This window comes from Perca fluviatilis, chromosome 23, assembly GCF_010015445.1.
Source record: "Perca fluviatilis chromosome 23, GENO_Pfluv_1.0, whole genome shotgun sequence".
NCBI classification, from domain to species: domain Eukaryota; kingdom Metazoa; phylum Chordata; class Actinopteri; order Perciformes; family Percidae; genus Perca; species Perca fluviatilis.
This window is the reverse complement of record NC_053134.1, coordinates 4338610-4351635: the sequence shown is the minus strand read 5'-3', so window position 1 is coordinate 4351635 and position 13026 is coordinate 4338610. Positions and strand designations below refer to the sequence as shown.

At 43.8% G+C, this 13026-nt stretch overlaps 1 protein-coding gene across 6 annotated transcripts in view; it reads right to left on the bottom strand.

The window, feature by feature from the left end:
- The window catches only part of LOC120553538 (plexin-B2-like), a 247366-nt gene that overhangs the window by 96402 nt on the left and 137938 nt on the right, over positions 1-13026 (bottom strand). Inside the window, exon 4 of one of the 6 annotated variants that reach the window (XM_039792061.1) lies at positions 8573-8682. The exons of the other annotated variants lie outside the window; for them this stretch is intronic. The gene's annotated coding sequence lies outside the window, so the exon portion shown is untranslated. The remainder of the gene's footprint in view (positions 1-8572; positions 8683-13026) is intronic. 6 annotated transcript variants of the gene reach the window in all.

Sequence of the window (13026 nt, the reverse complement as noted above, 5' to 3'; positions counted from 1 at the left end):
AAAGTATGGAAATATAGGTTGGAGATGTTGGAGTCCTGTTAGGGCTGCAACTACCGATTCATTTCATGGGGGGGGGAGGGTTACTGCACGTACTACTTGTCATACCTGAGAAAAACTAACTGTTGTCATACTGCTATTCTTCAGAAAGGTAACAAACAAAGCTGTGTTTCCCTGCTAGCTTTGCTGTACTTCGACTTGCTGTAAGACTGTGAGCCTTTGAAAGCAGCTTTCCCAACACACTGCGGCCTTTATGCTCAACTCCAAACAGCTGATCGCATCTCGGGTCTGTTCCCCCGTATCTATTTTAATCCACAGCCAACACCTGAACACAAGGGCTGACAAGAGACGTCATGCCGCGTTACAAGACAAGTCGTCACATTGACATTTTGATTTCAGCTCATTGTGGTTACAGCTGGTACTTTGGGAGTTTTGGCTGAAACTGAGACGTCTCTCCAGATTTAAATTCCTTATTTTTTTTTTTGGCTCCGTTTTTAGAGTGAGAGAGCACGCGGATGAAAGCGGAGGAGGAGGATCGTACCGCAAGAATGTCCAGGGATGTTTTTTTTAAACATTTCTTTTTGCCGTCAGTTCAACCTCAAACAGACACGAAGTCGAGCTGAACGCAGTTGTCGTCGGTTACGATACGACTTTGCCAGTTCACACCGAAATTCATTTTGCGTTCCCGAGCAGCTCCGCTCAAAAGAAAAAAATAAAGTAATATACACGCAGAGCTAGACAACAATTACTAGGGATGCACCAAATCCAGATTTTTGGGGTTCGGGCAAATACTGAATCCACTGGTTAAGATTCTGCCGAATCCGAATACCGACTCCTCCTCCCATCCTCAGTCCATTAACACAGTAAACACATTCCTGAAGCAAACAATGTCAACAGCCTCTAAAATAGTTAAATGTAACAACTTAATGTTGAATTCACACGCTCTTTTCACATCGTAGGAAAGCACATCGCTGTCGCCAGATGAGTGACAATTTTGTTTGGCAAATTTTCGCTAACCAGTGTATGATGAAGGCATGTTGGGTGGGTGAAATTAGAAAGCTAACGTTAGCTTAAAAGCAGCAGCCGGCCGCTAGGTCGCTCCGCTCCCACTGTAGGGAGACTCTGAGAGAACGGCTGACAGCCCGGGAGAGGCGCTGTCTAGTTAACACCACTTTTTAGTAGGGACTGTCCTTCCTTTGCCGTACCTGAAGTTGCTACATTTTAGCTGCTGTCTGGAGATTCCTTCATGCACAACTCGTATTCTTTTGGATGTTTCAAACACAGATTTAACATGTAGATGGACTTGAATGGCCTTCTTTTAACTGAAAGTACTGCCAAACAACAACTTTTTCTGCTCACCAGTTCCATTTCCACTTTCTCACAGCCTACTGACAGAGAATGTCTAATAAGGGGAGAACTTCCACTCTCGGGAAAATTCCGGGTTGGTACAATGGGGCTAATAGGGAGTGAGATAGGGAGTGAACAGGCTCTCCATAGACAGGCTCTGCTACTGCATTGAACGCTCCACCTACGTAAACACCTTCCCGTCATCAACGGCGCCGTCATTACGTTGACGCATAGTGCAAGCGTAGGGTTCGGTGGAAAGAAATTCCAAGGTTCGGCAGAAACGGAACCCCGTCAAAAAGCCCAATATTCGGCCGAAGCCTGGATTCGGTGCATCCCTAACAATTACACATATAGTACAAAGATGAAGCCATATCAACAGCCATGGCAAAGAAACACGTTTCGTGATATCCTCAGATCCAGACCTTAATTGGCATCAAGCTGACTTTGGTTTAGCAAGAGGATAGACCGATGTATGAAAGAGTTCTTAAGCCTGTTGTTGTCTAAACGAATAGGGAATCTAAATCGCCTGTTAGAGAGGAGGATACGGACCTTCTTCACAGCCCGAGCAAATCACTTCTAGGCCTGTAATGCTTTTACATAATCGCCGTTTTCTTTGTTTAACCGCAATGGATTGCCAACATTAGCTAAGGTCCTAAGGGGTAGGACTGTTGGTGGTAATTGCCAGCTTTACTGTGTGTTCATTTAAGAAAAAAAATTACAAGGTTTTTATGATAATAAAAGAGGCGTTGTTTACTTCATAGGCAGTGTATTTGTGTTATTACTTTTTCTGGGTCACATAACCGTGATCTAAACAAGTGTGTATCCTGGGATTCATTCAAAACTTGAATTTGTTTGCAAAAGTAATACATAAATGTTTTTTAAATATAACGGAAAGAGACAATTATATTGTTAATCGCAATTATTTCTGAGACAATTAATTGCACAGTACAACTTGGGATTGTCACAGCTCTAGTCACTCCAACTTCTCACATTAAGTGCACTTTCTAATCATGGAGTGAAAACGGAGAGGAAGTGGTGTAGACACACCGAAAGACAACAACAAACAACAACAACAGAGACATGAATTATGGAGCAGGAAGTGTGGCTCAGTGTGAAGCAGATGCTGCTGATATTGGGGCCACTGGCTGCACAGCTGGCTGGGTTACTGTCTGACTGCAGCGGGAGCAGCACAGCTTGGCGCAGAGGTTGTGCAGCTTCACGGTAGCTCAGTCCAGCATAGTGCTGCTCTACTTCTCTCCTGCATAGCCATCCATCCTTGCAAAACTGCCTCATCAACACACAGCCTGCTGGGAAACACAGCATTACCACTGGGTGACCACTTTAACCAAACTGAACTCTGTCAGGTCAGAGAGGGAGCATCATGTTCTCTGGCTCCAACTCAACGACTGGAAGTGCCTCGCATATAGTCTATATCCACAACTAGGGATGCAGTGAATCCAGGTTTTTGGGGTTTGGCCGTATACCGAATCCACTGGTTAAGATTCTGCTGAATCCAAAACCCGAATACCGAATCCTCCTCCCAGCAAAGCTGGTAATGGTCGTAATGGTCAATGGTCAATTTTTTTGCAGTGACTGTCCTTCCTTTGCCGTACCTGAAGTTGCTGCATTCTGGCTGCTGTCTGTAGATTCCTTCATGCACAACTCGTATTCTTTCGGATGTTTCGTACCAAATGTTGTAACAGCGGCCATGTTGTGTATAGTTTAGGGTCCTCGCCACCACCAGACCAATCAGCATTGAACAGATTGAACATGTAGCTGGACTTGAATGGTCTTCTTTTGACTGAAAATACTGCCAAACAACAACTGTTTCTGCTCACCAGTTCCATTTCCACTTCCTCACAGCCTGCTGCATTGAACGCTCCACCTACATAAAAACCTTCCCGTAATCAACGGCGCCGTCATTATGTCGACCAGCGTAGTGCGCCTGGTATAAGTGTAGGGTTCGGTGGAAAATAATAAGGTTATAATAAATAAGGTTTGGCAGAATCCGAACCCCGTCAAAAAGCCCAATATTCAGCCGAATCCGAAGCGGATACCTGGATTCGGTGCATCCCTGTCCACAACGTTGGACCCTCCACTGATTCATCTTGCAAACTGTACATGAAGAAAATAGCAGTGTCTACCTCACAGCTAACACACACCTTTCCTCAGAGTGTGTGTGTGTAATGTACAGAAAGTAAGAAGACAGAGAGGTAAAGAACAGCTTGCATATCAATGTGTATTCATGAGCTAGTGGGAGATAAAAGCTGAAGGAATGAGAGTCAGTGCGAGAGGCAGATCATGCTGTCACTAAGTCGCTGTATTAGAGTACTGAGAGGTGCATTCTGGGACACGGCAGCAGAAACTGAGCCCTAATGAAAGCGAGCCTGGAAAGACGGCATCCTAGAGTCCGCTCTCCCAGAGGACTTGTCCATTTTATTAGCTCCATTAACCCTTTGAACTCTGAAATAGATAAAGTCCGCCAGTATAAACACCTGAACTATCACCCTAAAAGTCTTCTCTGAGATTAGAAACCCGTTAGACAGATTGAAACTGACACCTCACTGCTAATGAAGACTCGAGTACTTGTGGGCAATTTGCGAGTTTTTAATTTTATTTATTTATTTATTTTTACGGAGAACAAAACCTCCAGCTGTTTTCCGTCTTATCAAAACTAATTTACAGCAAGTACACTGGAAATGAAAGCAGGAATAAACCAAAGTGTGACAACACACACACACACACACACACACACACACACACACACACACACACACACACACACACACACACACACACACACACACACACACACACACACAAGCAAGGCTTTGATATCTACAGAAGGACTGTTGTTTGTTAAAACTATTGGGGTGAATAGGGAGTTGGCTATGCAAAAGGAACTGAAGGTAGGAAGGCAAACACACACACACACACACGCTCGCACACACACACACACACACACACACACGCTCGCACACACGCACATGCACACGCACACACAGAAAAAGTGTAACGCTGGTTTAGAGCCAAGGAAATTGAGAGGATTATCGGGTATTAAAAGTTACACTTTTATTCTCTCTCTCTCTCTCTCTCTCTCTCTCTCTCTCTCTCTCTCTCTCCCACACACACACACCTGTACATTCAGTTAAAGCATGCATGCACACACACACACACACACACACACACACACACACACACACACACACACACACACACACACACACACACACACAGTGTGACTGACCCAGTTCATTGTAGGGAAATCCGCTTTATTAATATGCAGAGTGCATTCAGAGGCTATTACCTGCTAAATGGTACTCTGCCACACTCTGTGTGTGTGTGTGTGTGTGTCTCTGTGTGTGTGCGTGTTTCTTCCATATTTGTAGCTATAAGAAAGAGCATATGTGTGAAAGCATCTGCTGAAGAGCGATAGAGAGGCATTTAGTTTAGTTCTCTCTCTCTCTCTCTGCCCTGATGATATACATGTGTGTGTGTGTGTGTGTGTGTGTGTGTGTGTGTGTGTGTTGTATAGTAATATATAGTGAATATCTATAGTGAATGTGTGTACTGTGTAAACAGCCAGGAGGAAACAAATACACAACAACGCCAAACCCTGACATGTGAAGGTAGGAACCCTGGAACCAGGGAGTCAGTTCTAAGCTCCAAGAGGACTGAGACCTGAACCCGGAGAGACTTTCCATCTAGTCTCCAGCAGAGCCAAATATGTGTTGAGCCATCAGTTTAGCATAAGACACGACATTACAGGTCAGCTCGTTATCCCCCGCTGTGAGGCCGAAGCAACCTGAGCGTCATCATGTGTCCTTACAGTGAAGCTCTGCAGTTATTAGACTGTTCCTGTCTGCAGTTATTAGACTGGTCCTGGTAGTTACAAAAGAGTCTGATGATATGAGAGGAGACACTAATTATGGAGAGGTCCATTGCTGACACTGCAGCTAGCACTTTTCTATATTATAGCTGTGTCTGTGTCTGTGTCTGTGTGTGTGTGTGTGTGTGTGTGTGTGTGTGTGTGTACGTGCTATCTGACAGGGCTGATTGGGATTTTTAGCTGAGCAGCGATAATCTCTGGGTACAATATGAAGCACTGATTACACTGCACACTGTGTGTGTGTGTGTGTGTGTGTGTGTGTGTGTGTGTGTGTGTGTGTGTGTGTGTGTGTGTGTGTGTGTGTGTGTGAGATAGGGATATATGAGGGCAGATAAGAAGACAAAGTAAGGACAGGAGACAGAATTACTACATTTTGGAAGCCGATACTGTACTATTTCAACACATTCTCATGAACGGGCTCGTATGATACCCTACGAAATCAGTGTGAGCGCCATGTGGCGAGTTTAGGCACCGAAGCGAACAGTTGAGTTTAGGAAAAAGATTGGGTTTTGGATTCAAACATTCCCGGGACACAAACACGCGCTTTTCCTGGGTGAAGATCTGAGTACTTCTTCCACTGGCCCACACAGAACTAACAGCACAGTATGTACAGTGGGGATGTTATGACTAGGACAAACCGCGGTGTGTGTGTGTGTGTGTGTGTGTGTGTGTGTGTGTGTGTGTGTGTGTGTGTGTGTGTGTGTGTGTGTTTTTGTGAAGCAAAGAGGCCTGGCCAGGAAACGTGACACACACGGATGAATAGTTGTTGACTCACGCTGCGGTTGATGTTGCTATCTTACACTGGCTGGACAAGAAGCAGCATGTTTGTAGTCAAGTTACTAAAAGTATAAAAAATGTCCCGTGTGACTGTTATACTATTATATATTCTATCATTAGATTATTTTTGCTCATGCATTCATGTAAAAGCAGGATTTTACTGTTGGAACTGGAGCTCATTTTTAACTATTAACTAATGATTATTTTCATTGTAGATTCACAGCAGGGCTGCATCTAACACAGTATTTATTGTCGACTAATGCCGATAGGGTTGGGTACCGAAACACAGCGCTTATACGGCATCGGTGCCTTAAAGCTCCATTGTGTAATTTTTTGAGTTGATTCTTAGCAAAAACCCCTTTGTTCTTTCACAAATATGTGCTCATTCATGTGTAATTACTTCCACCAACTAATCAAAGTATTCTCGTAAGCTTAGAATCTGCCATTCAGAATACGTACGAGCGACTCGCTCGAATGACGGCAGCGATGTAGCGCCTCCATCTTCAAAATACATTAGCCCAAGAGGGACATACCTCCACCTTTTGCCCTCTTACACCTAGTGGCACCGTGATGAATGCCAGGGGGAAGATTACTCGCCAGGGAAGCGAAAAAGAGAATTAAAACGACAACGCGACAGGCAAAGCAACAAGACCAAAGTTAATTTTGGAGTGACTAGAACAGAGTGTAAACGATGGAGAGAGCCAATTTGGGGTTTGGCCGGCATAGGAGGAGGGGCTAGAAAGTAATATTCAGTTGGTTGTCATATACAATTTCACCGCTATATGGGAGAAATTCTTACTCAACGTAGCTTTAACAACCGGTATCTACCGGACCGAATAGTAACACGGATGCTACTGAAATGCCAGCGCTGCCCTCTGATGCTCAGAAACGGACGTCAGAGGCAACAGAAGCATCGCTGCACATCACGCTAGTTAACATAATACACCTGGCAGGTTACGTTAGCCTACCGCTAGCTAGCAGCTGGATTAAACACTGTTAAAATGCTGACCGCTAACGTTAAACGGTGTGACTGTATTTCATGTAACAGTCGGACAGTCTGCCGTTGTCGGAAAAACAACACTGATGGTGCGTTCACATGAAACTCGCCTCGAAAGCCTCATGGTGCATTCAAAGTTATTGTAAAATACCCTTTTTCCATCTAGTGTTTGTTTTTGTCGTTTAACCGGCAATTTACTGGTGAAATAAGTTATTATTACATAATTTAATCATTTAATTTTGACCATATGGCCTTAGCAATAAACAAGCTGTTCTTAAATGTCGCAGACTGTCGTTTTGTGCTCCTTTTTCTCTTTTAAATATATACAAACATTTTAAAATCTTTTTTAAAGTATCAGTTCAGGCACCGTTTAGGCACTGGCACGGTTTTAAAAGTATCGTTTTAGCACCGGTATCGGAAAAAACCAAAACAATACCCAACCCTAAATGCCGACCTTACACCATACGACTTTCCAAGCGATTCCACAGTCACAGACTCATTTCCCATATCAGAACGAAATCCTGAGAGTCTTGCTAGAGTCGGGGGCGGTGCCGTTGTCTCCATCATTCGGTGTGAGGTCATAAAACTCAGTCCCAGTCAGTCTCTTCCCGTCTTGATGTGTTTGATATTATCGTTTTAAGTCTTGGTAGTGAAATCACGTGAACATTGTCAACAACCAATGGGTGCGCTCCCTCCAGCTCCAAACAGGAAGCAGCAAACGGCTAGAGCCAGGGTTGTTTATGGTTGCCATTGCGCTGCGCTAAGCTAAATGCTAAAGGAGGAAAAGTTGCAGATTTTCAACCCTTCTGAAGCGAGTCATCCAACGGGAGTTTTACCGGTGGATAAACACGGGCCTCCGGGGACTGGAGACAGTCATCTGAATGTACGGCTAGAACAGAAAATCACCTAACTCTCCCTCAAGTTACCAGCTAACGCTAGCGCTAGCTAGCGTTAGCTGGTTAAATCTTACAAAACAAATCTAGTTGTAGTCTTTCAATGTGTGACCCTGCGAGATCTCCTGTCTTTACATATTACGACAGTCTTTAACTTTAGATGTGAGATGGTGTCAGACTTTAGTCTGTTCAAAGTCTTCTAGTGTCTGGTAGGCATAATCTGTAGATTATTTTCTCGATTAATCGATTAGTTGTTTGGTCCATAAAATGTCATGTGGATCAGTTTTTCCCAAAGGCCAAGATGACGTCTGCGAATGTTCTCAAATCTTGTTTTGTCCATAACTCAAAGATCTTCAGTTTACTGTCACAGAGGAGAGAAGAAAGTAGAACATATTCACATTTAACCCGACATCAGAGAATTTCTGTTTGATATCATTCTGACATTTAAAGACGCCCCCTTCTATTAATCAATTAATTAATCTGCTGATTATTCTCAGGATTAATCGTTGCTGCTGAGCTGCCTTTGGCCTTGTGATGACTTACTTCAGAGTGTTTTCGGTCTCTACTCTCTGGATATTTGTGAGATCTAATCGGTTATTTTTCTCTCTGAGCCGAGCACTTTATTGCAAAAAAAATAAATAAAAAGAAGAAAGAAAAGACAAAGAAACTTGCCCCAGTGAAGAGACCTTTAGTTGGCGGGTAAAGAGAAGAGAGGAAGACGAGCTGGGAGGGAAGGGGAACCGAGGAGGAGAGGGTCAGCGTCTGCTTTCCTTTGAAGCCCTCTGCCTCAAGGAGCCAACAGAAGACGGGGGTCCCAACATGAAAAGAGGGAGTGAAGAGAGAAAGGCGACAAGTCAGGCTCCGAGGAGGTGGAGAGCAGCGGCCGCTGTGTAGAAGCTGCACAAAGATACACACCATACAATATGAATAAAATATGAACCAACGTGGGGATTTTTGGCGCTGCAGAGTCTTCGAGGTTATAGAGAGAGCTGCGATAAACAAAAAGCTGGCAACGTGCCGTCCTGGGGGAGGAAACCCTCTGTACACCAGCGTAGAGAAAGACTGGCTCAACGTATCGTGGGGAGGGCAGCATTCAAATCAGGGTTTGTCAAAGTCCGGACCAAGGTCCGCACCGGGACCAAACGGCAAGTCGATCCGGACCCGGCCCTATTCTGTGTTAGGAGTACTACGAGGTGTAATGGTTTTCTACTTTGAAATAAATTTTATATTGATAAACAAACGGATAGTGATGTTGAATATGCGTGGAAAAAACTGACAAAAGCGCTGAAAAAAAGCACCAAAAATCGTCAAAATAAACATCCAAAAAAAAAGAATACATGTTACATTCCATGTAAGTTCAGCAGAAAACAGAGAACACAACTTGAATATATGATGTGTAAAAGTTAAGGCGAGTTAAAGCTTTAGTGCGTAACTTTTTGATATTAATGAACGTCCGTTACATTCAAGCCGTTGCCAAATGAGCTGCTACAAAGCTGATTAAGACTCTCAGCTCCACACATCTCTCTGTTTCTCACTAGGACTATGTTCAGAAGATTGTGGCGTCCGGTGACTTTCCCGCACAGAAACTCGAGTGAAGATAATGACCTCTTCTGAAGAGTCCATCATGTTTTTTTAATCCTCCGTGTCCTCCTTGGCTACTAGCAACTACATGCAAGAGGAGAGGGGGCAATCACTGAAGGCTTGTATCATGTGGACACGCCAACAGTTTTGTTGTCTTTACTTAGAATTCCTCATGGGTGAGACAGAAACTACGCACTATAGCTTTGATTAAAGGAGCTCCATCTACAGGTTTCTCTATAGAGCTCCTCCTACAGGTTTCTCTATAGAGCTCCTCCTACAGGTTTCTCTATAGAGCTCCTCCTACAGGTTTCTCTATAGAGCCCCCCTACAGGTTTCTCTATAGAGCTCCTCCTACAGGTTTCTCTATAGAGCCCCCCTACAGGTTTCTCTATAGAGCCCCCTACAGGTTTCTCTATAGAGAGCCCCCACACAGGTTTCTCTATAGAGCTCCTCCTACAGGTTTCTCTGGAGCCCCCCTACAGGTTTCTCTATAGAGCCCCCCCTACAGGGTTTCTCTATAGAGCCCCCCTACAGGTTTCTCTATAGAGCCCCCCCTACAGGTTTCTCTATAGAGCTCCCCTACAGGTTTCTCTATAGAGCCCCCTACAGGTTTCTCTATAGAGCCCCCCTACAGGTTTCTCTATAGAGCCCCCCTACAGGTTTCTCTATAGAGCTCCCCTACAGGTTTATCTATAGAGCCCCCACAGGTTTCTCTATAGAGCCCCCTACAGGTTTCTATAGAGCCCCCCTACAGGTTTCTCTATAGAGCCCCCACCAGGTTTCTCTATAGAGCCCCCTACAGGTTTCTCTATAAGCCCCTACCGAGTTTCTCTATAGAGCCCCCCTACAGGTTTCTCTATAGAGCCCCCCCTACAGGTTTCTCTATAGAGCCCCCTACAGGTTTCTCTATAGAGCCCCCCCTACAGGTTTCTCTATAGAGCTCCCCCTACAGGTTTCTCTATAGAGCCCCCCTACAGGTTTCTCTATAGAGACAATGCTTTCCGAGCTTTCTGCTTCTTTTTTGCCGGCTCAGCCATGACGATAGTGTGAAAAACTCCATCTCTACCTTGTTAGCCGGTTCCTGATTGGGCGTATGTGTGCAGTGCCGTGAAGCAATTTGTTACATGGTGAGACCTGATATCACACGATGTTTCCTGACGCTGAGGCCGTCGGCTCGCCAGTCAAAAGTTGCAAAAGTGTTTTTTCTGCTCACAGGCGCTAGGGGGGGAGTGACACGATGAGTTTGACACTTAATTTTGGAATTCATGTTCAATAAACCTCATTTATAGGAAATTATACCTAATCCTTGAGTTAAAAAAGCAAAAATTATGAATTATTTAGACTAATATTAAAAGGAATAGAAGGATAATCACAGACTGGTATATGTCAACGTTCAGTTGGGATACTGTTTCAAAGAGTTTAAATTTTTTTTCCAAATGCTTAAAACATCTTTTACAAAACACCCCAAATTCAATGAAATTAGAGATCCGACCTTTTGTTGTACTTGCGAAGCGCGTTGTATGGAATCATCCATTTTATTTTTGGTAAATTAAAATTAGGAAGTTAAAAAGATACCCATATTTCTGATATAGACATTTAGAAAACGGGTCAAAATTTGACCCGAAGACAAGACAAGGGTTAAAACAAATCATGAGAGCGAGATTTAACATTAAGGTGACCGATACGGATTCTTTGAAAGACAGAAAAAACATCTGATTGTTATTGTGTTGTTGAAGATATTTCCTCTTGCAACAACAGTTTATAGCATCACATTTAAATCAGTTGCCACAGTAACGGCAACAGAGGAAGCAGAGAGAAGCATCTCTTTAATAAGCACAAGTCAAAAGTTGCATTATTGAGGAGATTTCAGTCGGAATATGAAGTGAGATAGACACGAAGCGCTGCGGGGTCTTTTAATATAAAGTTTCTCCTTCACTTCTCTACGACTTGGCAGGCGATAACAGCTGGATATTAGTTTCCTGCTGAGGATTTCATATATCATATTATTACTGCACTTTGTTATCAGGCTATTATCTTCAATATGGACTCTTACATAATATATAAAACCGGAACAAACTCCAGACTGAGCCCCGACCCCCCCTCTCGCTGCCACAGTTTATTAACACAGTCACCGTGCTGCTTGGCGCAACACATTCTCACTCCCATCGCGGCGAACAGCGACGCCTGGTCAGGTGCATTTGCCGTTTGTTACGGACGCAAAAAGTCTCCCGACTAGTTTTTGTTTTGTTTTTTTCTAGGGATGCACCGAATCCAGATTGTTGGGGTTCGGCTGAATACCGAAATCCACTGGTTAAGATTCTGCTTAATCCGAAACCTCCTCCCATCCTCAGTCCATTAACACAGTAAACACATTCATGAAGTATACGACGTCCACAGCCGTGTATTTTTCATGGTAATGGTCGTCTGGTTAACACCAGTTTGTAGCAGACTGTCCTTCCTTTGCCGTACCTGAAGTTGCTGCATTCTGGCTGCTGTCTGGAGATTCCTTCATGCACAACTCGTATTCTTTCAGATGTTTCATACGCAAATGTTTTAAAGCAATACTATGTAACTTTTCCCTCTTCGGTCCCCCTACAGGTTGTCTCATTCCAATGAGACAACCTGTAGGGGGACCGAAGCGCGAAAAGTTACATAGTATTGTTTTAACAGCGGCCATGTTGTGTATAGTTTAGGGTCCTCGCCACCACCAGACAAATCCTCATTGAACAGATTGAACATGTAGCTGGACTTGAATGGCCTTCTTTTGACTGAAAGTGCTGCCAAACAACAACTTTTTCTGCTCACCAGTTCCATTTCCACTTCCTCACAGCCTGCTGCATTGAACGCTCCACCTACGTAAACACCTTCCCGTAATCAACGGCGGCGTCATTATGGCGACCAGCGTAGCGCGTGTAGTGCAAGTGTAGGGTTCGGTGTAAAAAAATTCGGCACAAACCGAACCCCCGTCAAAAAGCCCAATATTCGGCCGAATCCGAAGCCTGGATTCGGTGCAGCCCTGGTTTTTTCTGGCACTTATTCCTGATTTTTACAATGTTTTTGTCGCTTTTCGTGACATTTTTGTCCGTTTTTTTTGGTGCTTTTTTTCCCCCCACGTTTTTGCCTCCATTTCCAAAGTTTATTTAAATGTTTCAGTCACTCTTTTCCGGCCTTTTTGGCACTTTTTTTCTATGATGGAAAAAGAACGATTACATCGTAATTACGTGACGCTCAAAGCTGAATTTTGGCAGATTTGGCGACTTTGAGAAACAGGTTGTGACGTTTAAATATGTAATCATTGTTTTGCTTGATTTACTAAATTCTACGATGGCTGAGGAACAATTTTTAGGGCTTCATGCCAACAAAACTGTAAGTAAGAAAGCTTTATGAGACATGCAGTAACACAGTCAAAGATATTTGTCCTTTTTGATTAAATAAAAGCATGTCAATAAACTCTACATGTCTGTCTCTGGATGTGATTGCTATTTTCCAGTGTGGCCCTTAGTGAAACTGAGTTTGGCCCCCCATGGTCTAGCCCTTTAGCTTCA